Source organism: Rhinatrema bivittatum, chromosome 2 (assembly GCF_901001135.1).
Source record: "Rhinatrema bivittatum chromosome 2, aRhiBiv1.1, whole genome shotgun sequence".
In the NCBI taxonomy this organism is placed as follows: Eukaryota; Metazoa; Chordata; class Amphibia; order Gymnophiona; family Rhinatrematidae; genus Rhinatrema; species Rhinatrema bivittatum.
Window position 1 is genome coordinate 423,866,353 of NC_042616.1, and position 26,242 is coordinate 423,892,594.

At 44.9% G+C, this 26,242-nt stretch overlaps 1 protein-coding gene across 3 annotated transcripts in view; it reads left to right on the forward strand.

The window, feature by feature from the left end:
- Window positions 1–26,242, forward strand: part of SGSM3 (small G protein signaling modulator 3) — a 201,299-nt gene that overhangs the window by 3,970 nt on the left and 171,087 nt on the right. For all 3 annotated transcript variants that reach the window (XM_029590233.1, XM_029590235.1, XM_029590234.1), the window contains one exon: window positions 22,330–22,443. The gene's annotated coding sequence lies outside the window, so the exon portion shown is untranslated. The remainder of the gene's footprint in view (window positions 1–22,329; window positions 22,444–26,242) is intronic.

Below are 26,242 nucleotides of genomic sequence, written 5' to 3' on the forward strand. Positions count from 1 at the left end.
CACAGCCCTATGAGTCCATGTCCCACAAAGAAACCTTCGCTCAGCTAACAAAGCACTACTAACAGTTCCCTCAGTAAAATTAGCAAAACTAACCCAAGTAAGAGAAAGGGCCCTATCACTGGCAGGGCCCAATCTATGGAACACAATGCCCACTGAAATCAGATTGCAGAGTGATATCAAATTTTTTAAGAAAACCTTAAAGACATGGCTCTTTAAACAAGCCTTTCCTAAAGAAACGGGAGGGTAGAGAGAAAACAAGTCAGAGAAGCGCAGTTGAGAATGAACAACTTAACAGTTTTTTAAAATGCATGTTAATATAACTATGAAGAGTAACTCAATAATACACCTGGACTTGACCATCACTACTCAAACATCGATTTTATTAATGAGTTTGTAACCGTAATTAATTGGCACCTGTTAGAATGTACGATAACCTACCTATACATACCTTATTTTGTGCCTGTTTGTAAACCGTTGCGATGGTACGTAACTTAGCGACGGTATAGAAAAGTTTTAAAATAAATAAATACATTTTCATTTTGTGTGGTCTTGCTCCTGGCCCTTTTACAGTGAACACCAAACAGAAATATTTGTTAAGCAAGTTTGCTGTTTCCTCCCCTTTATTTCAGTCTCACAATACCACTTTTCTATTTCCTTCTATTACTAACATATCTAAAAACAGACTTGTCCCCAAGTTTTACCATATTTGCTATTTTTTCTTCTAATTTAATTTTTGCTTTCCTGACTACTTTCCCAGCTTCTCTTAGCTTTTCCAGATATTGTCGCCTGTCGTCTTCTTTCTGCAATCTTTTGTAGTTTATAAACAACCTTTACTCCCTTATCGTTTCTTTAGAAAACCTTAGCAAATTGTTTTTCTTCTTAAAGGGGATCATTCACTAAGTTGTGAAAAAGGTACAATGCATGAAAAACAGCTTTAATCATGTAAAAAATGCTGTTTATTGAGTGATACATCCATATCATGGCTATTTTCCTAACACCCCCCCCCCCCCCCATTGTAATACCTACTTTGCATGCTTAACATTCTTAAATGTATGCAAAGCAGCTCATTGATAGCAAATTTCATGCAAATCCAATAACGCAGCTTGCAAAAAAAAAAAATTCAAACCATGTTGCCAAAAAGTTAGCTGCAACTCAGTTGTGGATAACCTTTTTTTTCTGAGGGAGCAAAGGGACATTAACGCACATCCCAATGCTTCTGTGTAAAGTTTAAAGGGCCATGATGGTCCACAGCAAACTCCCCCCGCCCCCCCCCCCCCCCCCAATATCACCACGTAAAAAGAAAAAAAATGTTTTGAAAGCCACGCCTTGCCCCCTCTATCTAAACCCCTGCCCTTCAAATATAACAGCCCCCCACCCCAGGAATCCAAATCCCCCCAGTAGGCACCATCTTAGCCCTTTGCCCCCTCACCATCTCCCTTCTTTAGAAGAAGTACTTGGTAGTTTAGTGGCTCCCCCCACCCCACCTCCTACCTTTAGAGAACATCTCTTGTAGTCTTGTGGTCATCCCTGGGGTCTAGTGGGGCCCTGGGTGCTCCCTAGGTTCTGAGCTGGTCATGCAGTTTTTAAAAACGGCACTAGCCAGCCTTTGCCCCATCACATGATAAAGAAAAACCAGACTTCACACAAAAAAAGGAGCATGGAAAACTTATCATGGGAGGACATAACATTTGCTTTTATATAATGTTTTCCTCACCCAAAGGCAGTTTATAACAAGAATATAAAATATCTTAAAAAAAACCCAAACAAAATCTAACAAAATGCTGCCTTTTATCCAAAAGTCCATCCATCCTCTACTATAGAAAGAGCAGTTATAGATCGTCTCCCATTCTCCACCCTGTTTCTCTGCTCATCCACAGCAGTCTTGCCCTCAAATTCAGCCCCTTCCCCATCTTCATGTTGGCTTTTCTCATCTGACCTTCTGCTCGCTAAGGGGGTGGGGCTCACTCATCAAATCGCAATGTGGGGTTTTCGCGTGCGTTAGAGCGTTATCAATATGCGGTAATTACCCCTCGCGGCGGTAAAATTTAAGAGGGAAAGGGGAGGGGTTAGGGAAATGTTTTTTTCTCCGGTACCGCTGTGGGCGATAATATTAGAGATATTATCGCTGGCAGTAGCGCTGGAAATAACACCACTTTTTACGGTGGCACTATGGGGGCGATAGTGTGTGCTGTGCTGCAACCACAGCGAGCGAAAAACACACCACCGCGATGCAGCTGGGTGCACATTATCGCCCCTCCCTGCCCCTTTTTCCTTCGCAGTTCATCATTCCGCTCTAAACATCACGGATGCATCTCATAGGGAGGATCAGTGTTGGAATCCCCCCTATCAGCAGTCCCATTCTGCCAATGCTGATTCTCCCACTGCTGCTGCTGCCTCTGGCTCTTCGCCTCTGGCCCATGTGGTGCCAAGGCAAGATCCCGCATTTCTATCCCGTGCTGACACTGCCCCCATTCATTGGCCTCACTGCGATGCTTCTTGCGGAGGGCATCCATCTGGTCCTTTACCACTAGGGCCGTGTAGCTGCAACACGGATGCCGCCACCTGCTTTCTACTTTTTGGCCGGCACCGTAGCTCAACTTGGCAAGAGCAGAGGGCAGCAGCTGTTTAAAAAAAAAAAAAAAAAAAAGCCAATTAGCACTGGGGATTCGGTGAATCCCTTGAAGGCCCTGAGTGCATGCCGCTGTTTTCAGGGTTTGAGGATTGCATTATGAATAAGACGACACCCTGGAACATGGAGTTATGAGACACTCTAGGAAAAGGGTTTAAGTGCATTTATAATACCTGCAGTACAGCTTCCTGAATCATCGTAAAGTTTAAAAGAAAATGTGCAATCTGGTGCACTTTGAAAAATGCATATGCCAGAGTGACTCTAAGTCAAAATACTACAGCTAAACTGTAAAATCTGCCCCTGTACCAGAAGATTGGAAGGTGATCAATGTAATACTAATTTCTGAAAAGGGCTGCAGCTGCTTACCAGTTAGCCTGATGTCAGTGCTGAGCAAAATGGTGGCAGCTATTCTGAAGAACAGGCTTACTGGTCATATAGAGAGACATGGTGGGTTAATGGGGAAAAGCCAACATAGATTTAGCAAAGGGAAGGCATGCCTTTCCAATCCAAATAAACATGTGGATTAAGGTGAGCTGGACAGTGCAATGGGCCTGGATTTTCAAAAGGCATTTATTAAAGCCCCGCATGAGAGGCTCCTCAGGGAATTACAAAAGCTAAGACAGTATTCTCCAGTGGACTGGTCACAGGTAAGGATAGGGAAGAAAGGGCGAAGGTGAATAACGGAGTGCCCCAGGGATCTGTACAGAGGTAAGTGCTTAACCTATTCATTAACGATCTGAAGAAGGGAGTAATGAAGGAGGTGACCATGGTACAGAGGTACCGAAACATATGCGGTTACATGGCAGAAAAATTAAAATTAAAAAAAAGTTTGCAGGCCTACCAGCCCAATTCTCCCCCACCCCTTAACAAATTATAACTAATTATTATTATTTCTTTATTTTGATGCATCACATTTCTTCCATATGTATATCAATGCAATGTACACAATCAATAAACATATTAAAAAAAAATTGCAAAACATAAACCATGAAAAAACCTCCACACACACATCGTACATGAAGGCTAATACTGATTAAAAACAGATTAAATTTCAGGATCTTAAAACAATGAGGAGGTAAAATGAGAATAAAAAAATCTGAATGGTATGGAAGACTCGCTGGTTTCCGACTGAATTTAGAAAAATCTGAAGTTCTTCACACTGGAGATTGCAGTCACACCCGTCCACTGCTGTTATTTCCTTTTGAAGTGGGCTGAGCATGGACACTTTTGAATATTTCGCAGTTAGAGTATGTGTCTTCAAAATGGTCATTGTACAGAAGTGGTTGTATGCTTTCGGGTTGTTGTCTCGTTACTTAAATTCTTGTACAAATTTTTTGTAAAAGAAATAAGAGCATATATCTCTAGAGGGGGGAAAAAACCCTCAAATAGCATTTAATCAACTTGGGGGAGAAGAGGACTGAGTGTGCCTAATTTGAAATTATACAATATGGCAGCTAATTTGCGGCAGATTGGTGACTGGCTTCAGGGACCCAGTTTCAATTCAGACTTTTGATTGGAACCAGGGCTGGTAGCTTCCTTTTCTCTTCCATTTCTTCTTCATATTACCAATACCCAGTTTCCTCTTTATTTACAATGCTGTTGTCTGATTTCTCCCTTACAAAAGACTGCAGCTTCGATGTTCTGGTTCTCCCTTTTGAAGGGAATGAACAATTTTTTTTGCCTGGTATGCAGAAGGGAATAATCACAAGTTGGAGACAGAAAAGGTTGATAATAATTGGGCAATTGTTGAATGATGAAGGGTAAACTTTCAAATTTGGCTGAGTTGCAAGAAGCTTTTACTTTACCAGGGAGAGATGATTTTACGTTATCTTCAGGCCCGCCGTTATCTGGAATCATTATCCCGTGCTGGATTGACCAAAGAAAACTGAGTAGTGTTGCAAGAATGGTTTAATGAGGAGGATCCAGGGAGGTCCACTATATCTTCACTTTATAAATCTTTGACCCATATCGAGAACTGTAGGAGATTTAACTCCTTTATGGTCTAGATGGGAAGGAGACTTGGATGTAACGTTGGTAGTGCCATCCTTTAATGCCTGCTTTATGGGTGTTCCTAGGCTATCGAATAACGTGCAGCTACAAGAAATTCAGTTTAAATTCTTGAATAATGCATTTATTTCACAAAGGCAGGCCTTTTTGGTGCACATCACAAATTCAGATGTGTGCTAGATGTGCGAATGTGCCTGGGGTACCCTTGGTCATTCCTTTTGCTCTTGCACTAAAGCACAAATATTCTGGACAAAAGTAAATCCTATTTACATGTCTCTGTGCATTAATGATTGTTGTAACTGTTGACCTGTTATTTGGTGAAACTCCAATAAAACGGATTTAAACAAAAGCAAATCAGAATATTGTGCCACGCACCTGAACCCCGCGACCCCTCCCCATGAACCCTTCCTTTCAAAAGATTATAAAAATATTGTAGGCCTGTCTGCCCAAGGAGCCCTCCACCCCTATATTCAGCAGATAAATGGGGCTTCCAGCCCCCTTGCTCATGGCCAAATGCCCAAACTCTTCTGTCCCATTTGGCACTGCTTAAAACCCCCAGGCCTCCGGGAACACAGCAACATTCAATCCAAGGTCATTGTGACAGCTCGGAGCAGGACTGCTTCCAGGATTGCAGGGCAGCAGCGTAGAGGATGTAAAATAATGTTTTAGCAGTGCGTTTTGTAATGGATGGTGTAGGGGGGAGGTCTCCTCTTGGGATGAAACTTCCCTGGTTTCTTTCACTGAGATAATGGCCGACTCATAACAAGTTGGCTTTAAATGTATGAAAATCTGAAACTTGCATCCTGTAGCATGGTAACTCTCTTGGAATAGATCAGTTTGTTCACATGGAACATACAGTGGTACTAGTGTCCTCCCTTATGTGAACAGTTCAGGTGTCCTTATTGACACAGGCCTAACATTTAGTCACCAAATGAAGCCCGTGATTCGTTGAGGCTTCTTTAAGTTACGTGTGGTACGTGACTTGAAACTCTTTACTATTTCTAGCCTATTTCATTCATTTGTACAGGCTCTGATATTGCCATTACAGGGTTACTGCCGTGCATTATCTATTGGCCTTCTGGCATCAGCAGTAAGGGTGCTAGAATTCTGCAGCAAGGCTTATACAGTATCAGGATGCTCAATGCCTGATCTTGTTTCTCCAGTGCTGCAGGAATTGCATTGACTGCCAGTCCACTCATGAGTTACCTACAGAGCTGTTGCTCTAGGTGGATGTTTTTTCCTTGGGCTAATGCGCTGCTTTGCGTGTAGAATCCATCTCAATCCCTGCAGCCCTCTGAGAGGGGGGTTGCTTGATGACCCAGCTGTGTGCCAGGCTTGCCTGGCTGAGATGAGAGCGTTAGCATCCTCCGTGGCGGCTCCAGGTCTTTGGCACGCTCTCCCCTCAGGCACTATTTCTGACTAGCTGTACAAAGACACTCAGAGCTAGGCTTAAAACACATTTGTTTAGAATGGCATTCAATTGATTTGTGATTGTGTCCATTTGAGGAGACTGTTTGTACTTTCATTTGTTTTGTTTTAATCTCTGTGCACTTTTATTGTACACTGCCTAGGACCTCTGTATTTGGCAGTCTATAAATACCAATAAATAAATGTGTATGTTTACATATATACAGTTGTGCTCATAGGTTTACCTACCCCTGGCAGAATTTGTAGGATGTGTAGCATTTAAAGAAAACAAGAGATCAGACAACACATGTTTATTTTTAATGTGTTTCAGATTAAACAATTATGCGTCACAGAATAACACGATCAACACTAATCAGCAATTAGGGAAATAATAAGATGGTCCTGTTCAAATGTTTGCACACCTTTAGTTCTTAATATTGTGTATTGTCTCTCTTGCATCAATGATGGCTTGCAGTCGTTTGTGATTGTTGTGAATGAGGCCCTTTATTTTCTCATGTGGCAAAACTGTCCATTCCTTTTGACAAAAAGCCTCCAGATCCTGTAAATTCTTTGGTTGTCTACCATGAACTGCATGTTTGAGTTCTCTCCAAAGTGGCTGAGTGATCTTGAGGGCAGGAGTCTCGTGATGGCCACTCCAGAACCTTCACTTTCCTCTGCTGCAGCCACTGAAGAGTCAACTTGGCCTTATGTTTCAGATCATTGTCTTGTTGGAAAGTCCAAGTGCACACCATGCACAACTGATGAATGCAAATTCCCCTCCAATATTTTCTGAGAAGATGCATTCATCCTGCCATCAATTTTGACTCCATTCCCTGTGCGCTGTAGCCCATACCCCCCCCCCCCCAAACAGCAAAGATCTACCTCCATGCTTCACAGGAGAGATGGTGTGCTTCTCTTCATAGGCCTTCTTGACTCCTCTCCAAACATAGCGTTTATGGTGACCATAAAGTTCAATTTTGGTCTCATCACTCCAAATTATTGTGTCCAGAAGTTTTGAGAGTTGCCTAGGTACTGTTTGGCATATGGTAAGCGGGCTGTTTTGTGGCATTGGTGCAACAGTGGCTTTTTTTTCTGGCAACTCTACCGTGCAGCCCATTTTTGTTCAAGTGCCTCTCTTTATTGTGCCTGCTGAAACGCCCTCACCACTTTTGCTTCCGTAGAAGTTGCTTGTGGGTTTTTCTTTGCATCCCAACAAAATTTCCTGGCAGTTGGGTCCGAAATCTTTCTTGATCCGTCTGAACGTGGCTTGGGATTAACAGAACCCATAATTTCCACCTTCTTGATCAGAGTTTGAACAGCACTGATTGGCATTTTCAAATCTTTGGCTATCTTTTGATATTTTTTTTTCCCTTATTTATAAAATTGAACTGCTGTGCTCGTACGGAAACTTATGAGCACAACTGTATGTAAAATACATAAAATGCTTTTAGATGCCTGAGCTGGTACTGTCTTCTATGTGATGATGGGGGCTGTGGCCGGGAGGGGGCATTGTGCACAGTACGATGTGTGGACGTAACACACGGCTGCGGGGCTCTGGCAACTAGCGCTGTGGGACCGGAGGGCGGCAATGGAACCGAGGAACTCTGACCCTGAGGATGCCTTAGGGTTGGCAAGTGGAAGGAATGAAGGGGAAATACTGGTGCGGGGCTTTGCTTGCAGATGCATAACCTTGCAGAGAGCTGCACAGCTGACATGAGGAAGAGGGACTGGCAGCTGGGAGATTGAAAAGTAGGGGTGGGGGGAGAAAGGGGTCAGGCTGAAGGAAGGGATGGGGAAGGAAGGCTTTGAGAGTCCTGGCGTTGGGCTGGAGGGTATGAGAGCGCTGGGGTCCCACTGGGGAGGAAGAGCAATGGGGTCAGCTGGAGAGTGGACAAGGAACAAATATCTTCCATTGAATTTTCAGTGGGTGACTGCTAGTTTAGTTACATTTATATTCTGCCTTTCTGACAGGAACACCTAAGGTGACTAAAACCAATATGCGTAAAACATAGCCAATAAACAACAGATAGGAACACACACAGATCAATATCAGTCAGTTACAATAACGTAATACAAGACCCAAGGCAAATAGAAAAACACTGTTTATACAAACATGCACGTATGCAATACATGTCTAGACAAACAAATCGATCAAAAATGAAACGAAACAAAAACAAATCCCATAAAATCCCAGTTCTTATTCCAACAACCCACAAAAACATGGCTTCCCTCCAAGATCAAGAAGCCAACCCACCCACAGTGTCATCACTATGGAAGCAGGAACAATTGATGATAACGCAGCTGCTCTCCAGATATAGATCAGAAAGGGACTGCGCCCTGCTGGCTCCAGAGCCAGGTTTTCCCCTAGCATCTGAAAGTCAGGTGGACAGTCCGAAGGCGAATGCCCTTTGGCATTGTCTTCCAAAGCACCAGTGCTGCACCTAGAAAAGTGCAATTTGTCATGGTCATTGATTTGTCCTCTGTCAAAGGGGGAACATAAAGCAGTGCCTCCTGTGCCAGTCTTAATGGCCTGGTAGGAGCAGTACCCCCTCACAAGAATTTGAAGACCACAAATTGCTGCTCGCTGTGTTTGCTTATGAAACTGCCAAAGAGCCAAGGGCCTTTCTCTCTTTGAAAGCCGTGCTGGCAGTCTGCAGTGAAACCCTCTGGGCACCTACTTCTATGCCCACGTCCCCCCGAGTCAGAGTAAAGTTTTGGAACACGCTGTGCTAGCAAGTAGCACTTGCCTTGCTCTAAGCTGGGTATATTCCCAGTACTGCAGCATCGTGCGGAGATCTCCCTTGCTAACACTTGGAGGAGGGCAGGGCGCTGGAGATACGTTTTGTCAAGCATGCCTTGCTGTAGCCTTCTGGCCTCGCTGCACCTCCATCAATTTGGGCTTCTGCTTGGGGAAACAGCAGAAATGCCATCCTGGGTCAGAGCAAAGGTCTGTAGAGACCAGCATTTTGTCTCTGACAGTGGCCAATCCAGGTCACAAGTACCTGATAGGATCCCAAAGTCTAGATCCAGGCCTTCTTGTTCATAACCAGGGATAAACGATAGCTTCAGCAAGTCTACATGGCTACTAATAATTTATGAACTTATCTTCCCTGAACTTGTCCAAACCTTTTTTTTATACTTAACTGCACTAAGTGCTTTTACCACATTCTTTGGCAACAAATACTACAGTTTTGTTATGTGGTGAAGGAAAAAATACTTTCTCCAATTTCTTTTAAATCTTCTATCTCTTAGCTTCTTTGAGTGTCCCCTAGTCCTAGTTTTATTTGAAAGGGTAAATAACTGTTCCCTATTTACCCATTCTACCCCACTCATGATTTTATAGACCTCTATTATAACTCCTCTCATCTGTCTCTCCTCCAGGCTGAAAAGCCCTAACCTGTTTTGTCTTTCCTTCCAGGAGAGTCGTTCAAACTCCTTTAGGGTTATGCTTGCCCTTCTCTCTAAATTTTTTTGTTGTGCTGTATCTTTTTTTGAGATATGGCAGAACTGGAAGATTACTCCTGGGGGGGGAATCTGTGCCCAAAAAAAAATGAAAATTCTGCGCACACATTCTGTAAATTCTACAGATTTATGTATCAAAATAACACAGTATTTTTGTAAATCATTATCCTACACTTCAGTGCAATCCAGTATTTTCATTTAAATAATAGTACAGAAAACAAAGAGCCTTTACATTTTTCTCACTTAGAGCCAGATTCATTACGGCTTTTCTCCCATTTTGTATCTATGGGAAAAACCCTTAGTGAATCAGGTACTTAGGGATTTCCTTCTGGCAGAGAGTATCAGACTGTATGGAAAATGTTTATCTTCAGTTATTAAAAAGGCACACAAAAGAGCTTTATTTGCTAACAGAGATTTACTGTTATATTATAAGAACACCAAAGAAGATTGTGGACTGACGTGTGTTCTACGCTCTAGTAATCATGTACGTGATCTAATAGACATTTTACAAAGACATTGGTCCATTTTGGCCCTCCATAATAATTTCAGAGGTTTACCACGCTTCTCATTTGTAAGGAATCAAAGCGTATGTGACCAATTGGTACACACTTGTTTAAGGACTGAAGATCCAACAGTTTGTGAACGACAGCCAAAAGGCATGTGAGATGTGCAGGTTAGCAATGACCGGGTCCGGTTCGAAACAGTGGCTCTTTTTGAAGAATTTTACTGATTGCAATTGCAGCTTAGTAGTTTATGCATGACAACGTCCCTGCAATTTTAACATATGTTGGTCGTACAAAAAGAAAAATAAGGACACGGCTAATCGAGCATAAAAGTTGTATGAAAACATCGAAATTGACTGCTCCGATGGTACCCCCAGTGCATAGAAAAGAATCCTCAATTTAGAGACTTTAAGTGGACGGTTCTGGAGGTGGTGAAACCCCCAATACGGGGGGGTGATGTCCAAATGCTGTTGAATTGCCGTGAAATATTTTGGATCTTTAAACTGAACACTGTGCAACCTAATGGGTTAAATGAAGTGATCAAATGGTACTCTTTAATTTAACGATTAAAAGTTTGGTATGGTGCTTGAGATATTGGATGCGATTTGCTTGATTAACGAGGGATGGGGGGCGGTGTTGACCGCCTGAAAATTCAATGTGACTTCCGGTTTTCTGAAGATTTAATGAGCTGGACCCAACGCCATTTTTAAAGGGAAGCTAAAGTGACGTGATAGACCGCGAAAAAGAGCTTCGTTTTGAAAACGTTTTCGGTGTTCTATGGATTGGAGCAAACAGTCTTTCGTCTTATAAGAAAGTTTTGAAAGCAGTATGGTCCCCCCTGATGCAGACAATCGAAACATGGATCCATGTCAAGGGGTACAAAGGAGCTGACAGTGGGTGATTCTTTATATAAATGTGGGTCTGCTGAAAAAGACTGGTTTGTGGAACAAGGTTTGTGAAGTAAAGGACTTTCAAGATTGAGGCGAGAGTTTTGTTTGTAAGAAACATTTTTCTCCAAAGATGGGGTGTTTGTAAGATATTTAAAAAGATACAAAAATAAGAAATTATCAATACAATTGGACTTAAGAGTTTAAACAGGATGTAGTATGAACACTCTGACTACTTGAAAGTCCTACAAAAAAAGAGAAAAAGATATAAACAACTAGTGTATATATATAAAATTAAGAACTGTGGTGGTGGAAGATTTAAAATATTGTCTACTGAGAGCCTTTTGGGTGGTTTTGTGATTAATTAGTCCTGAGAATACACTGGTGTGTGGGCTTTGGTTTTGTTGATTGAATGATTGAGCCAGGCCAGCCTGCATTGGGGGAAGGAAGTCCCTAGCCTTTGGGTGAGCAGATTTCCTTTTGCCCCTCCTTTCGATACTGTTGCAGGGGGAGCACAGGCTCTAAGACACCCAGCAGACTCTCTCTGGAGGTACAGACTGAGCACACAGGACCCTGGCAGGGAGAGTTTCCCGGAGAATTTGTGGTAGTTATGCATCAGGCATATTGTGCCATATAAAAATCAGGGGGGAACACCCTCCCCTTATCTGAGACCCCAGGCTGCAGTTACCCCCGAAAGGGGCTTATACTCGAGTGAACAAGGAAAGAACCTCAAACCCCCTTCTTTTTTTCACGTTTGCACAGGATTCCAGGGAAGGATCTTGGTCAGGAGAGGACTCCAGCTAAGGTACGCCCAGGGGCTCTCAGGAAGAAGGGGAATTCTCTTCAGAAGAGAAGGTTATTCCAGAAAGGAGCTTTCAGCCCTCGTTTCTAGTGTCCTCTCTGCCCTAAGTATAGCAGATCCCAGCCCAAAAGATCCTGCAGAAGGGGACTCCCATTCTTCAGGGAATAAGGAGACCCTCCTTAGATGGTGTGAGTAACAAATATTTAAAAAAAAAAAAAAAAAAAGCTCTGGGTGAATGGGAGCTAAACCCGAAGATCTTCCAAAAGGTAGTGGGTTGGTGCAGTTTTCTAGGTGCAGACTTAATAGTGACCTGGCTGAATGCCAACGCCAACATATTTTTCAGCTGCTGGGCGGAGGCAGGCTCCAGTGGAATAAATGACCTCCTATGTCCATGGCAAGGACACAGCCTACTGTATGTCTTCTCACTGTGACCCCCTCATAGGGTGTTAAAGAGGATAGAGGATCATCCTTTCATGCAGACCTGATAGGGTTACTGCACTTACCCAGGGAGCGTAGTCTGCTCTGGCGAGGCCAATCTCAATAGAATATCCATGTCCATTCTCTCTTACAGCCTGGCCCTTGAAAGGGCTCACCTGCACGGAAGAGGGTACTGTTCAGCAGTAATTTTAACTATGCCGAAAGCACACAAAACCACTACTTCCTTATTGTCTGCTAGACCAGTTTGGTATGTTTGGGATACTCTCCGCTCCACAGTTGTTGAAGAAAGAGGGCACACCCCTGATGACCTCGGTGCTTGTCAAAAAGGGGGGAAGAGGCTGCGGGCCTCTTGTCTGTAATCTGACTCCGACAGGCCGCAGACAAGTATATTCATGCTTCTCCCAGAGGCAAGGTGTGGCCCTGCCCTGCTAGAGCATAGAGCACCGGGGGCAACCGTTCCACAATAGTTTGCAAGTTAGACTTAAAATTCAGAATAAAGAAATTACTGGGATATGGAATAGTTCGACTCTCTCATAATTCTGTAGTCATGGAGAGTGCTATGTAGAAATCTAAAAAGACCTGGCTCCATTCAAACACTCCGCCTGGAGAAGATCAACGTATCCTAGATAGATTCAGGAAAAAAGTGTTCCAGGGCACAATGCTACCTGCGATAATTTCGCAGCATCGGTTTTACATAGTTCAATGTATCTATGAATGTGTTCAGAAATTGAAACCTTCCATTATAACAGACAATGGAAAATAATTTTCACTGCTTGGCTCCTCCTGGAAGAAGCCATATGACCCCTGTTCTAAGTGCCTGCACAGAGCAGAGACTCACACTAAACAAAAGCCCCCCAAAAACAGACCAGTGTTTCGGGATTTCTGACCTAAATGCCAGCACAAAGCAGAGAACTGTATTAAAAGTATATTTTTTTTCTGGGCCTTAGCTGTAGCAGCAGCCCTAAAGCTACATACAGCAGCAGGTCAAGGGGGCTAGCTCTGGCCAGATAGAGAGGGACATCGAGTAAGTCAGGCTAGGATTTTTTTTCTTTTCCCTTCCTGAAGCAAAAAGAAGAGCTTGATTTTCTATATTCCTGAACACAACAGAGGTCTTCTGGGAGAAGAGCCTCTGTGGCGCCAGGGCATACTAAGCCAAAATGGAGCAAATGCTACATGATTTTGCAGAGGAACAGCAGCAACTGCAGACAGTAGTATAAGCCCAGTGGGCCTAGCAACAAGTCCTACAAGAGAATTTTAATAAGCAAGAGGCTTCTTTGAAAGAGATTGCAGAAACCTTGCAAGAGCAGCTAAAAACAGTTGTACAGGCTCAGGGTGCCCAGCTGCAAGCCCTGTAGGAGCAACTGAGCAAACAGGCGTCCTTGATACAATTGGCAGAGGACCTGCAAGCTATTGTAGCCCGACCTATCCCTCTGAACCCTATTATACCTAAGATGGGTCCAGGAGAAGACCCAGACTGTTTCTTAGTGAGCGTTGAACAAACAGCCTGGCTTGCAGATTGGCCAGAGTCTACTTGGACCATCTGTTTGGGAAAGGGCTCTCCAGAGGTTAAAGCTGTCATACTTGAGAGAGTTGGGTATACCCCAGAAACAAATTGGCAGTGGTTCCAGTGGGGGAAACCGCCCAGGAGAGAATCCATAGAACTGCTTCTATCGACTAAAAGATTTTGAATGGAAGTGGCTTCAGCCTGAAGGAAAGACTTGTATGGAAGTGGCCAACTTCATCTTCCTGGAGCATTTTTAAGAGAGTTTACACCCTCCAATCTGCCTTAGAAGTCAAGCCCAGTCGTTGCCAGAGTGCCACATGATACAAGAGACATTCAGCACTGGATCCTAAAGTTCACAGTTGAGAAACAAACCTTTTTAGAGAAGGGTCGACCACAGGGTTTAGACCCACAGGCATGCTTTCATTGTTGAAAGAGAGAGAGAGAGGGCAAGTTGCCAAAGAATGTCCCTGGACTGAAGAAGTAGTTATGGATGTCAATTTAACAATGTCCCACAGTTGTAATTTTGTTGATATTCCTCCATCTGGGTTTGGTAAATTTTTTGTCCCAATTGAGTTGTATGAGATCCCTACACAAGCCCTGGTAGGCTCTGGGTGCATAAAGATTCTCTTATTTGGATGAGGGGGGAAGGGAGCAGGTCTAGATAATACAGATAGACTATAAAAAGATGGTGACCAGCAACAGTGTCCTACCTGCCAGGTGGTGCTGATGACCCCAGCTGGACAGGCCAGTATAGAGGTGGGAATACTTCCCAAGCTTCCGTACCCCATTTGTTCTAGGATGTGATTATCCACAGTTTGAGACTCTTTGGGTCCTGTTTATGACTAGTCTAAGCAGCTTAAGCCATCTTTTCTGGAAGCCTCCCCGATAGAAGATCTGAACTTATTTGTTAGGGAACCTAAGATGTTCAGGCCCAGATGGCAACATCAGAGGAGAAAACTCAATAGGCTCCTTATTTAGAGACTGCTATGGACAGAGTTCTGCCTGGGGTGGAGGAGGATCCCTAAATACTCCATAATCCCATAATCCTGCCAGTAGCCAGGAGAGTAACCTGAATAGGTACAGGAGTACCCAAGGGGAAGATGAGCCAGGCAAAGTTACCTGGGAACAGAGGAGAAACAGTAAGTGAGTCCTTAGGTATATGAGGGCCATAGTCCAACTTCCCTCTTATTTGTAATGAAGAAAGAGGTAAAGCATTGAGTAGCCAAGGGAAATCCAGAAGGCGATTCCTGTCCTGATAGGGGCAGGTTCTTGATCTGGGAAGATCAAACTGAGGAGGAGGGTATGTAAAAGAATAATTAATAAACTCCCTTAAAAGACCAGGACCAGACATTTAGCCTGGTCCACCTTAAGGCACAGCCTAGAAGGGAATTCTTGTCCTAAGATATTTTCCCTAAGCAAGGGAATAAGAAAGCAAGCCCAGAAGGGAATAGGCAAATGACTGCTGTGCCGGGAGCCTCTGACCCTGCCCCACCCTCTCCCATTTTCCAAAGCCCCGGGACTTACTCGCGTGGCCGGGCCTTTTTAAAATAGGCCCGGGCGCGCATAAGCCCACCTACGCGCATGATTCCCATTTCAGTTTTTGTTTGCACGTTTCTGTTTATATTTTGATTTCCTTATTCTGTATTTGGTGAGGATCTGTCTGTGTTCTGCATGTGTGACCGAGGTGAGGTATTCTGTTACTGCAGACCTGGGCAAGGGGCGGCCCGCGGGCTGAATCCAGCCCGCCTACGGTCTGTGACCGGCCCGCCCACTGCTGAGAGCAGACGGAGAATGAGGCACGCTGACTTCCCTCTGCAGGGAAGGCAGCGTGCCTCATTCTCCGCTCCCTCGCTCCCCGATTGGCCGGCCAATCGGGGAGCGAGGGAGCGGAGAATGAACTGGTTTTTTTTACAGCGTTCGGTGGGGGGGGGAGGGAGTGACTCGAGCGAAGACACGCTGCCCGATTGGCCGGTGCTGGGCAAGGCTTGCCCAGCACCGGCCAATCGGGCAGCGTGTCTTCGCTCGAGTTTCTTTCCTACCTACCTACCAGTTCCGCCTTTCGTGGTCTTTTTCAGGGGTCCCCAACCACCGGTCCGCGGGAGTTTTTTGCCGGTCTGTCAGCACATAAGAACATAAGAGCATAAGAAAATGCCATACTGGGTCAGACCAAGGGTCCATCAAGCCCAGCATCCTGTTTCCAACAGTGGCCAATCCAGGCCATAAGGACCTGGCAAGTACCCAAAAACTAAGTCTATTCCATGTAACCATTGCTAATGGCAGTGGCTATTCTCTAAGTGAACTTAATAGCAGGTAATGGACTTCTCCTCCAAGAACTTATCCAATCCTTTTTTAAACACAGCTATACTAACTGCACGAACCACATTCTCTGGCAACAAATTCCAGAGTTTAATTGTGCGTTGAGTAAAAAAGAACTTTCTCCGATTAGTTTTAAATGTGCCCCATGCTAACTTCATGGAGTGTCCCCTAGTCCTTCTACTATCCGAAAGAGTAAATAACCGATTCACATCTACCCGTTCTAGACCTCTCATGATTTTAAACACCTCTATCATATCCCCCCTCAGTCGTCTCTTCTCCAAGCTGAAAAGTCCTAACCTCTTTAGTCTTTCCTCATAGGGGAGTTGTTCCATTCCCCTTATCATTTTGGTATCATTTTGGTAGCCCTTCTCTGTACCTTCTCCATCGCAATTATATCTTTTTTGAGATGCGGCGACCAGAATTGTACACAGTATTCAAGGTGCGGTCTCACCATGGAGCGATACAGAGGCATTATGACATTTTCCGTTTTATTCATCATTCCTTTTCTAATAATTCCCAACATTCTGTTTGCTTTTTTGACTGCCGCAGCACACTGAACCGACGATTTCAATGTGTTATCCACTATGACACCTAGATCTCTTTCTTGGGTTGTAGCACCTAATATGGAACCCAACATTGTGTAATTATAGCATGGGTTATTTTTCCCTATATGCATCACCTTGCACTTATCCACATTAAATTCCATCTGCCATTTGGATGCCCAATTTTCCAGTCTCACAAGGTCTTCCTGCAATTTATCACAATCTGCTTGTGATTTAACTACTCTGCACAATTTTGTGTCATCTGCAAATTTGATTATCTCACTCGTCGTATTTCTTTCCAGATCATTTATAAATATATTGAACAGTAAGGGTCCCAATACAGATCCCTGAGGCACTCCACTGTCCACTCCCTTCCACTGAGAAAATTGCCCATTGCACGTTCAAGCCCAGTGGGAACGGCAGCAGTGTTAGAAGCTGTGGTACCCGCGGCTGGCCTTTTCTTCTTCCCGCGCCTGCACCCCCCCTCCCGTGACCCGGAACAGGAAGTGATACACGGAGCGGTGCGCGGGAAGGAGAAAGAGCCGTGCCGCGTCGGCTGCAGCGTCGGTCCCCGAGCATTGAAGCAGCCAGTAATCGAGAAAGGAGTCAGCAGCATGAGCCTCCCGCGGCCGATGGGATTCTTCTTTCTTGGCCTTCGGGGGCTGCTGCAGCTCCCATTTGTGCTCCGGTGGGGGGAAGAGGAAGTGAGAAAGAGAGATAAGCAGCCAGCCAGCCTGTGTGTGATTGACTGGTCAGAGAGCTGATGTGTGTGTGTATGTGAGAGACAATGAAAGTGATTGCTCAGGGAGATGACTGATGTGTATGTGAGAGTGTGAGACATTAGTCAGGGAGGTGACTGATGTGTGTGTGTGTGAGAGAAAAAGCATGGAAGTGAGAAGTCTGGGTATGTGGGAAAGCATGAGCGTAAGAAGCCTGGTATTGTGGGAGTGAGAAACCTGGGTGAGTGTGCATGCTTGAGAGAGAGAGACTGCTTGGTAAGGTGACGGTGTGTGTGAGAGAAAAAGACTGGTGTGTGTGAATGTGAGAGAATGTGATTCAGGGAATGAGAAGCCTGTGCACGTGGAGAGTGAGCATGGAAATGAGAGAGACTGGTGTGTGTGTAACAGAGAGAAAGTGATTATGGGAATGAGAAGCCTGTGCATGTGAAGAGAGTGAGCATGAGAGTGAGAAACCTGGGTGTGTGTGAGACAGCATGGGAGGGAGAAGCCTGTGTGTGTGTGTGTGTGCATGCATGAGAGCGAGAGACTGGTTGGTAAGGTGACTGTGTGTGTGAGAGAAAGAGACTGGTGTGTGTGAATGTGAGAGAAAGAATGTGATTCAGAGAATGAGAAGCCTGTGCAGTGGAGAGCGAGCATGGAAATGAGAGAGAGACTGGTGTGTGTATAACAGAGAGAAAGTGATTATGGGAATGAGAAGCCTGTGCATGTGAAGAGAGTGAGCATGAGAGTGAGAAACCTGGGTGTGTGTGAGACAGCATGGGAGGGAGAAGCCTGTATATCTGAAAGAGAACTTGGGAGTGGGAAGCCTGTGTGTGTGTATGCATGAGAGAGATCAGGTGACTGGTGTGTGAGAGAGAGAGAAATAAAGTGATTATGGGAATGAGAAGCCTGTGCATGTGAAGAGTGAGCATGGGAGTGAGAAACCTGGGTGTGTGTGAGACACATCATGGGAGGGAGAAGCCTGTATATCTGAAAGAGAACATGGGAGTGAGAGACTGGTGAGTGTGTGTGTGTGTGTGTGTGAGAGAGAGAAAGAAAGTGATTATGGGAATGAGAAGCCTGTGCATGTGGAGAGAACAAGCATGGGAGTGAGAGACTGGTGAGTGAGTGTGTGGGTGTGTGTGAGAGAGAGAGAGACAGAGAAAGTGATTATGAGAGTGAGAAGCCCATATATGTAAGAAGAACACGGGAGTGGGAAGCCTGTGTGTGTGTGTGTGTGTATGGCATGAGAGAAACTGTTCAGGAAGGTGACTGGTGTGTGTGCCAAAGACTGTTTGGGAGATGATTGGTGTGTGTGAGACAGAAACTGGTCATGGGGGCATGACTGGTATGGTGTGTGTGTGTGAGAGACATGGGCACTAAGGAAGAGGACAATAAGTATAGAGCTTAGCTTCTATTGCTGCTTCTGGTGTGTGACACGGCCTGCAGGGAAGGGGAGTAGGAGAGCTGCTGGAGGGGGTAAGTAAAGATGGCTTTAAGTTTATTTTTCTTGACTGCCATTTTAATTGTGTGATGTCTGCTTTTTTGAAATATTTTATTGGTGTTTGGAGAATGTTTAATAGTTTTTATGAGTTTTTAATTGTTGGATGTTGTTCTGTTCATAGCTGTTTTGAAACATTTATTCTGCTTATTAGTATAGTTTTACAATTATTTCTGTGTGGGGATCTATAGCTGCTTGCTATTCTGTTTTCCTAATAAGAGGTGTATTGGTTTTTAGGACCTGATTTAATATTTGTGGTGTTGCCTTTTCATAGATAGGGTTGCTCCTGTTTTGTATTTCATAATACAGGTGTAACTGTGTGTGGATTAGTTTATGTGCATTACTACAGATCCTGGGAGTATGTTAGGTCGGTTCTGTGTCTGTTACCGAGATGAGATATTTTGCTAGCATGTAAGCGTTTGTATCGGTCTTATTTGTTGTGTTTTCTCAGAGGACATGCATTGGTGGTAAACTGCTGTCTTTTCATAAGTAGGGCTATTGAGAACTGAGTTAATTATATTAGTCCGGCCCTCTAAAACCATCCCAATTTCTCATGCGGCCCCATGGGAAAATTAATTGCCCACCCCTGTGTTACTGTGTAGTTTCTCCGTAGAGATTTATAGCAGCCTGGTTCGTCCTGTTTTCCTAATAGGAGCTGTATTGGAGTTTTAGGGCCTGCCGTAATATTTAAAGTGTTGCCTTTTCATAGTTAGTTGTGATTGAGCGCTGGCGGTGCTATTTTGATATGGAGCTTTTTTACTAGATTGTAATTCTGTTTACTCTTGACGTTCTGAGGGCCAAGCCCACACCTAGCATGTGTTACAGTAGGGCTAATGATAAGGTAAAAAACCATTAAGAAGGTACATACAGATTCCAAACAGTGCATATCCATAATCTCAACTGAATACAAATTTCTTACCAAATATACAAAATATTTTCATTTATATTGTAAAGTGTTTTATATTAAAACAACAAACAGGTCCCAATTTTTTTTTTTGTTTCTCCAGTTGAGGCTTCTTCAGGGGGAGCTCATCTGATGTACTCTAACCCTGTGTTACAACGCGTTCTGCCCAAACATCAATACTTAAGTGGCTGAAAATTGTTTTGCTTGACTGGGAAAGCGTCTCGCTCTTCGCCTTTCCTGCGAGCTAAACCAGAGTGGATAATATATAACCCTTGTCTCCTTTAAAAAAAATTAAAAAAAAGTATATAACAAAATGGTAGGGATGATATTGATTTAGAAAATATATAATTTGAGTGTTTATTAATAATTTTGTCAAGCAAAACAATTTTCAGCCACTTAAGTATTGATGTTTGGGCAGAATGCGTTACAGCACAGGGTTTGAGTACATCAGATGAGCTCCCCCTGAAGAAGTCTCAATTGGCGCAAAAAAACCCAAAAAACGGGACCTGTTTGTTTTATTATAAAACACTTTGCAATATAGGATAATATAAATAAAAATATTTTGTATATTTGATGATAAATGTGTATTCAGTTGAGATTCCTTGTTTGTATTATGGACAATAGGGCTAGTACCATATGAGTTCCAAGTGTCGTCTTTCCAGGGTTTTCTGGTTGGCCCAAAGCTGTACTTTTAAGTATAATACACATATTGTTGTAAGTAATATTTTTATATCAAAAGACTAAATACTTTGTCTATTTTCATGTAAAATCTATTATAAGTGGGTAAGTTTTAAATTGTGTGTGTGTGTGTGTGTGTGGAGAGAGTTCGCCTAGGGCACCTAACAGCCTGCACATTATCGGGGCGGTGTGGGGACGTTTGCACTGCTTTCGCCTGTGCTGTACTCACTTCCTGGATAAGGGAATAAACTTACATTTCTAGTACCATCGCCCTAAACGCTTTCCTCCAGCAATAGCAAACTCCTAGAGAATAGCTTGTTAGCACGTGACAAATTTGACACTTCTCACAGCAGCGTCACCCTGTACTGGGAGAGGAAGCTGAAGCAGCTGTGAACTAGCGAAACGCCCGCCCAGTCTTCCTCTCTCCCTTGAGGTTAGACCCCCAGGGAGTCTTGCCTGCCTTCCCTGCACTAACTGAACCAGTCGTGCCTGATACATGTTTGCTTACTTTTTGTCAGCGCACCTGAGAGAGGTTTCAGGGTTTTTGAGTCTCATTAGTGCTGCTGCCACTTGGTATTTTAAGCCTTCAGTTGCTGGATCCGTTGGCTTTGTGTGCTTTTGTTGAAAGCCCAGAGAAACGGGCCCCTGAAAGTGCTTTACAAGCCAGAGGGAGAGAGTGTGTTTCAGGCAGAGGAATTTACCTGCACAAAGATAGAGATGCAGGCAGTGCCTGTAATGCAGACTCTTTCCTGATCAGCCTGAGGGGGCGCCTTGCTTCTTTCACACAAACAGTATCTCTGAGCACTTTTACAGGCCCAGACACAGGCTGATACAGAATGGTGCGCTCTGCCGTTTTTTTTTTGACGAGCTATTATTACCCCTTATACTGTAAGAGGTAATAGCAAGTGAAAAACGCACGGCCAACTAATAGCGCTCATCACATGCAAATGCATGTTGATGAGCCTGTTAGTTAGTCTCCCGCAATACAGAAAGTAAAATGTGCGGCCAAGCTGCACATTTTACACTCAGAAATTAATGCCTGCCAAAGGCTGGCGTTAATTTCAGACTGCACCAGGCAAATGTACAGAAAAGCAGAAAAAACTGCTTTTCTGTACACCCTGCGACTAAATATCATAGCGATATTAAGTCGGAGGCCCCCCCCAAAAAAATCTTTAAAAAAAAAAAAAATCTGCCTGTGGCCCGCAGGTTGGAAAACCGGACGCTTTATTTTGCCGGCATCCGTTTTCTGAACCAGTGGCTGTCAGCGGGTTCAGCAACTGAAGCCGGTAAAATTAAGCGTCGGTTCTCAGACCCGCTGACAGCCGCCGCTTCTGTCAATGAAGAGGCGCTAGGGACTCGCTAGTGTCCCTAGCGCCTCCTTATTAGTGCGGGCCCTAATTTAAATACTGTATCGCGTGTCCAGGAGAGGTGCCTGGGCGCATGTTGAGAGAGCAGGCACTCGCCTCAGAGCGCCGGCTCTCTCGCAGTTTTCTTTTTAATCGGCCTGACTGCCAGCAGCTCTGGGCTGGCACAGAGTCTGCCACCTGTTGTCATAATCACCCTGGAGCACTATTCTGAGGAGTGTAGGCTGGCACTGGGAGTCCCAGGGATGTGAAAAGGGTTGGTGTTTTCTGTGTACTGCCCCTGTGTCGTTGCCACCAACCCTTTTCACATCCCTGGGACTCCCCATGACAGTCTACACTCCTCAGTATATCTATCTAAAACTATAGGTCTATCTATATCTATACCTTCTTGGCGTTTTAGCTGAGATTGAGAACCTGTATAATATGAGGTGGATGAGGGGGCGGGGAGGGGGGGTTAACAGCATGATGAGAACCTGTTTTTACCCTGGCTAAATCACTCGTTAAAAAAAAACCAACCTAAAATTCTGGATTCTCTGCTTGTATTCCTCACCGTGGGGCCTGCACCAGCACCTCAGCAGCTGCGCTATCGTATTTTCTTTCAGCACCGTTCCTTCAATAGCTGTGTCCTTAATATCCTTCATCCTTGCTTTTCCTTTCCCTCTCTAGACTCTGAGGAAGAGGTTTGCCCTGAGACAGTTCATTTCTTCTGTGCTTCTCGCCGTGGGAATGACCGCAGGGTGCTGTGCGCTGGAGAGACTCGCTGCCTTCCTCAGACTGCCGGTGAGTTCACAGGGCGGCCACACACGTATGGAAAGCAACATGGAGCGGGCTCGCAGTCCCTCGTGTTAACTGCTAACCCAGGGACCAATGTAATAAGGTGCGCTAGGCTTACCTTTGGGTTTTCTTAGCGCTGGAAACGTAACCCCTAATCCGAGGTGGGAGTTAACATTTCCAGGGCTAAAGTGAGCCTACGGGCAGAAGCGGGAGTTCCAGTGTTGTAATTTGGGATTTTATGCACAGAAAACATGCTTTATGGAGCAGGGGGTTTGGTGGCAATATTCCCAATCCCAGTCACTCGATGGAAAAAAAACAAAACAGTGCCCTGTGGGGGGCAACACCATTTCCACTTCCCCAAACCCTTCAGAGTAAATAAAAGTTTGAAGGGTCCACTACAAGCTTAATTGCTTGCATTCTGTAACATTTTGGTCACAGTGAGTCCTCTTGTGCTTCCTTCCCTCTCACTCTCCCGGTATCTCTTCCAGTGTCTGTCTCCTATCAGGATCATGGCCTGCCGCAACGGCCATCGCAGCCAGCGCTTTCTGCCAATGCAGTGCAGCGTACCGCGATCCTGGTGGGGTTAGGGATGGAGTGGGGTGGGGAGGAGGCACAGGAGTGCTCATTGTGGCAAAAATCGTGCACAGGTGGGGAGAGGCAGTAAGGCGGGTGCTGACCCTTTAAAACTCATCGCCACTTAACCCATTATTGCGTATAGCTAATTAAGTCAAATTATCTGGCCAGCACGTTTTTGATTTTTGTGTGCATTTTTTAACTCCTGATACATTAGCACGGCATCAGGAATTAAAAATGTTTTTAGTAGATGCGTTAAACTCTATGCTGAAGTTCAGTGCATAGCATTAACCCTCAGCTTACTACATCGGGCCCCACAGACCTGGCAGAGGCTGACAGCGCATGCGGCACCTCCCATTGTATGACAGTGAAACGGATTAATGAGCCTTGTGGTTTTACCTCCCCCCACCACTTACAGAGTTAAAGTGGGCTAAACAAAATCTGACAGCAGACAAGGCCCACCTAGTTCCGCCTGTTTTATTTCCTGATTATAATGCCCATACACCAGTGTTTTTCAGCCTCTGTTCTCTGACACTGGTGGTGGTGCCCAGACTTCCACACTTCTTGTGAAACCGAGAGAGCAGTGCCGGGAGTCCTGGCCCGGCGAGGCTCAGATCGCCGAGAGTCCAGCCGTGCCAGAAGGGAGCAGGGCTGGCAGCGCACATCAGGAGAAAGTGAAGGATTGGGGGGGAGTGAGGTCTGGTCGGGGGATGAACAGGCTGGTGGAAACAGATTGGGAGACGATTGAGGCCGGAGTAGGCTGTGAGGGGAAGACGTTTGAGGCTGTAGGGGCCTTCGTTCTGAGGGGGGAGCCCTCTGGAATTCCAACAGGACACCCCAGTCACCCTCCGCCCTCACAAAGATTCCTTAACCCTAAAAAAAAAATTGAAGGCCTGAAGGTGGTCGAGGCCAGTACTTTAGCACAGTCCGGGCACACTAGGGACTGAGACTGGGCAGTGGTGAGAGAGGGATTGAAAGTTCAGGTAAAAGACATGGGAGAGGGGAGTGGGGTTGAATTGAGTGTGGGAAGACTGCCAGGTCCAATTTGTTTTTTTTCTGCTGTCCTTTGTTATGTTAAAATATTTTCATTGCAGTCTTAGATATATCATCGACTAAATCTGCTTCCAACTCGTCTGCCTGTGCTGGCAGGTCTGTAGATCACTGCACTGTAGTTGAAAGTGCTTGTTCCCCTTTATAAAACAATCCACCGTTGCCTGTCCCTTTCCTCCCACTCCCTGCATTTCAGTTACTTTCATTATATATATATTTACATATAGTGCTGCTACTGTACTTTTCTGCTTCCCTGTACAGGCTGTAGGCCAGCAGAGATGTATCCCAATCATGGGCTCATTAAACCCTTTTTCTGCGATGGCAGTAATCTGTAAATCTCTCTCTGCCCTCAGGGACTGCAAGGGGTCATGGATAAGGGCGAAAGGGGGTAGACTCAGGAGTAATCTTAGGAAGTTTCTTTACGGAGAGAGTGGTGGATAGATGGGACGGGCCTCCTCGTGGAGGTGGTGGAGACAAAAATCAGTATCTGAATACAAGAAAGCATAGGATAAATAGAGGGGATTTCTGAGGGTGTGATGGGAAGTGTAAGGGCTACGTAAATTGGACGGATGGGCAGATGTGGGCCACTCGGTCTCTTTCTGCCGTCGTGTTTCTCTGTTTCTATTTCCTAGACTGTGAGCACTGGGGTTCATAGCCTTCCAGATATTTCTTCTTCGCTCTGTGTATATCCCCTAAACCTTCCCTCTTCTTTCTGAGCAGCATTGTGAGGTACACACTTCTGCATTTTCCTCCACTACCTGCAGTTGTGTGTTGGAGGTGACGGCCTGATTCAGTCAGCCTCCTTTTATACTGACGGGCCTGTCCTGTTCTGCAAACTCGGCACAGCTGGGCATGTTCTTGCTAGTTTAAGCAAAGTCGTGCACCGAATGAATATGGAGAAGGATTGATCTGCTCATCTTAGCCCCTCGGTATGTGCCCTCCAAAGCAAGCAGAGGTATGTTTGTGGATTCATCTATTTGCTTTGCTAAGGAGCTGGCCAGGGATGTGATGTCACTTTATCATCAATGGGGTCTCACCAGCTGTACTCCCTTCAGTGAGACAGTCTTTTTATTTTCATAAAATACATTTAATTAGATTCTCCTTGGAAGAACTCTCTCTCTCTCTCTCTCCCTCGCCCTTATCTGGCCTCCAGTACATAGCTGGAGCTAGTACTACCCTTGCTCTGTGGAAGTCTGGAAGTTTCCAGCAGCATTAGACTTGTACTCAGTGCAACAGCCAGTTGGGAAAATCTGATCTCTAATCTCCTTACTGCGAAGGTCGGGGCCTGACTCAAGATGAGAGGTCATTCTCAGACCTGCTTGTTCTGACTTAACTCCTGGATTTCTGAGAGGTGTTTCTTGTTCTGAAGCAGTTGCTGTGATTTAGTAATCGGAGGACTGAGGAAAAAAAAGGGCAGAGCTGCCTGAATGAAAGTAAATATTGACAGGGAGAAACCAGATCTCCAGGATGTGCCTCTCCTGTGGCTGCAGCCAGAGAGGGAGGCAGGAACAGGAGGATCTGATCAAAGAAGCAAGAACAGGAACCTTGGAAAGTCTGAGTGAGAGCTTAGAAACATAGAAACATGACGGCAGAAAAAGACCGTAGGACCCATTCACCCAATTCATTTAGCATTATAATTCCCATCACTTCCTTATAGATCCTTTGTATTTATCCCATGCTTTCTTGAATTCAGATTCTGTGTTTGTCTCCACCACTTCCACTAGGAGGCTGTTCCACACATCCACTACCCTCTCTGTAAAGAAATATTTCCTAAGACTACCTCTGAGTTTACCTCCTTTCAACCTCATCACATGACAGCTTGTTCTTAAAGCCTCCTTTCCATTAAAAAAGGCTCACTGGTGGTGGAGAAAGGAGAGATACTTGACTGGACAGCTGTAGCGATTTCCATCAGCTATTCTTGGGGTTCTTGTGGCCCCGACGGTGAGCAGTGAGCACAGCTGACTAATTATTTCCTGCTACGTCATCCGAGAAGGACCGGCTGAGTGCCCATAAAGCCCGCCCATCTGCGGCGTGCAGCCGATGCTGGCGCGCTGCCTAAGCCGCGTGCTCCGAAGGGACGCGCGGCTTTGAATTGCCTGAAATGTTTTGAACAGATTCGAAAATTTGGGGGCTTGGAATTTCTTTCCCATATATCTCCACCAGCCCGGGTTGCACCCGAGCA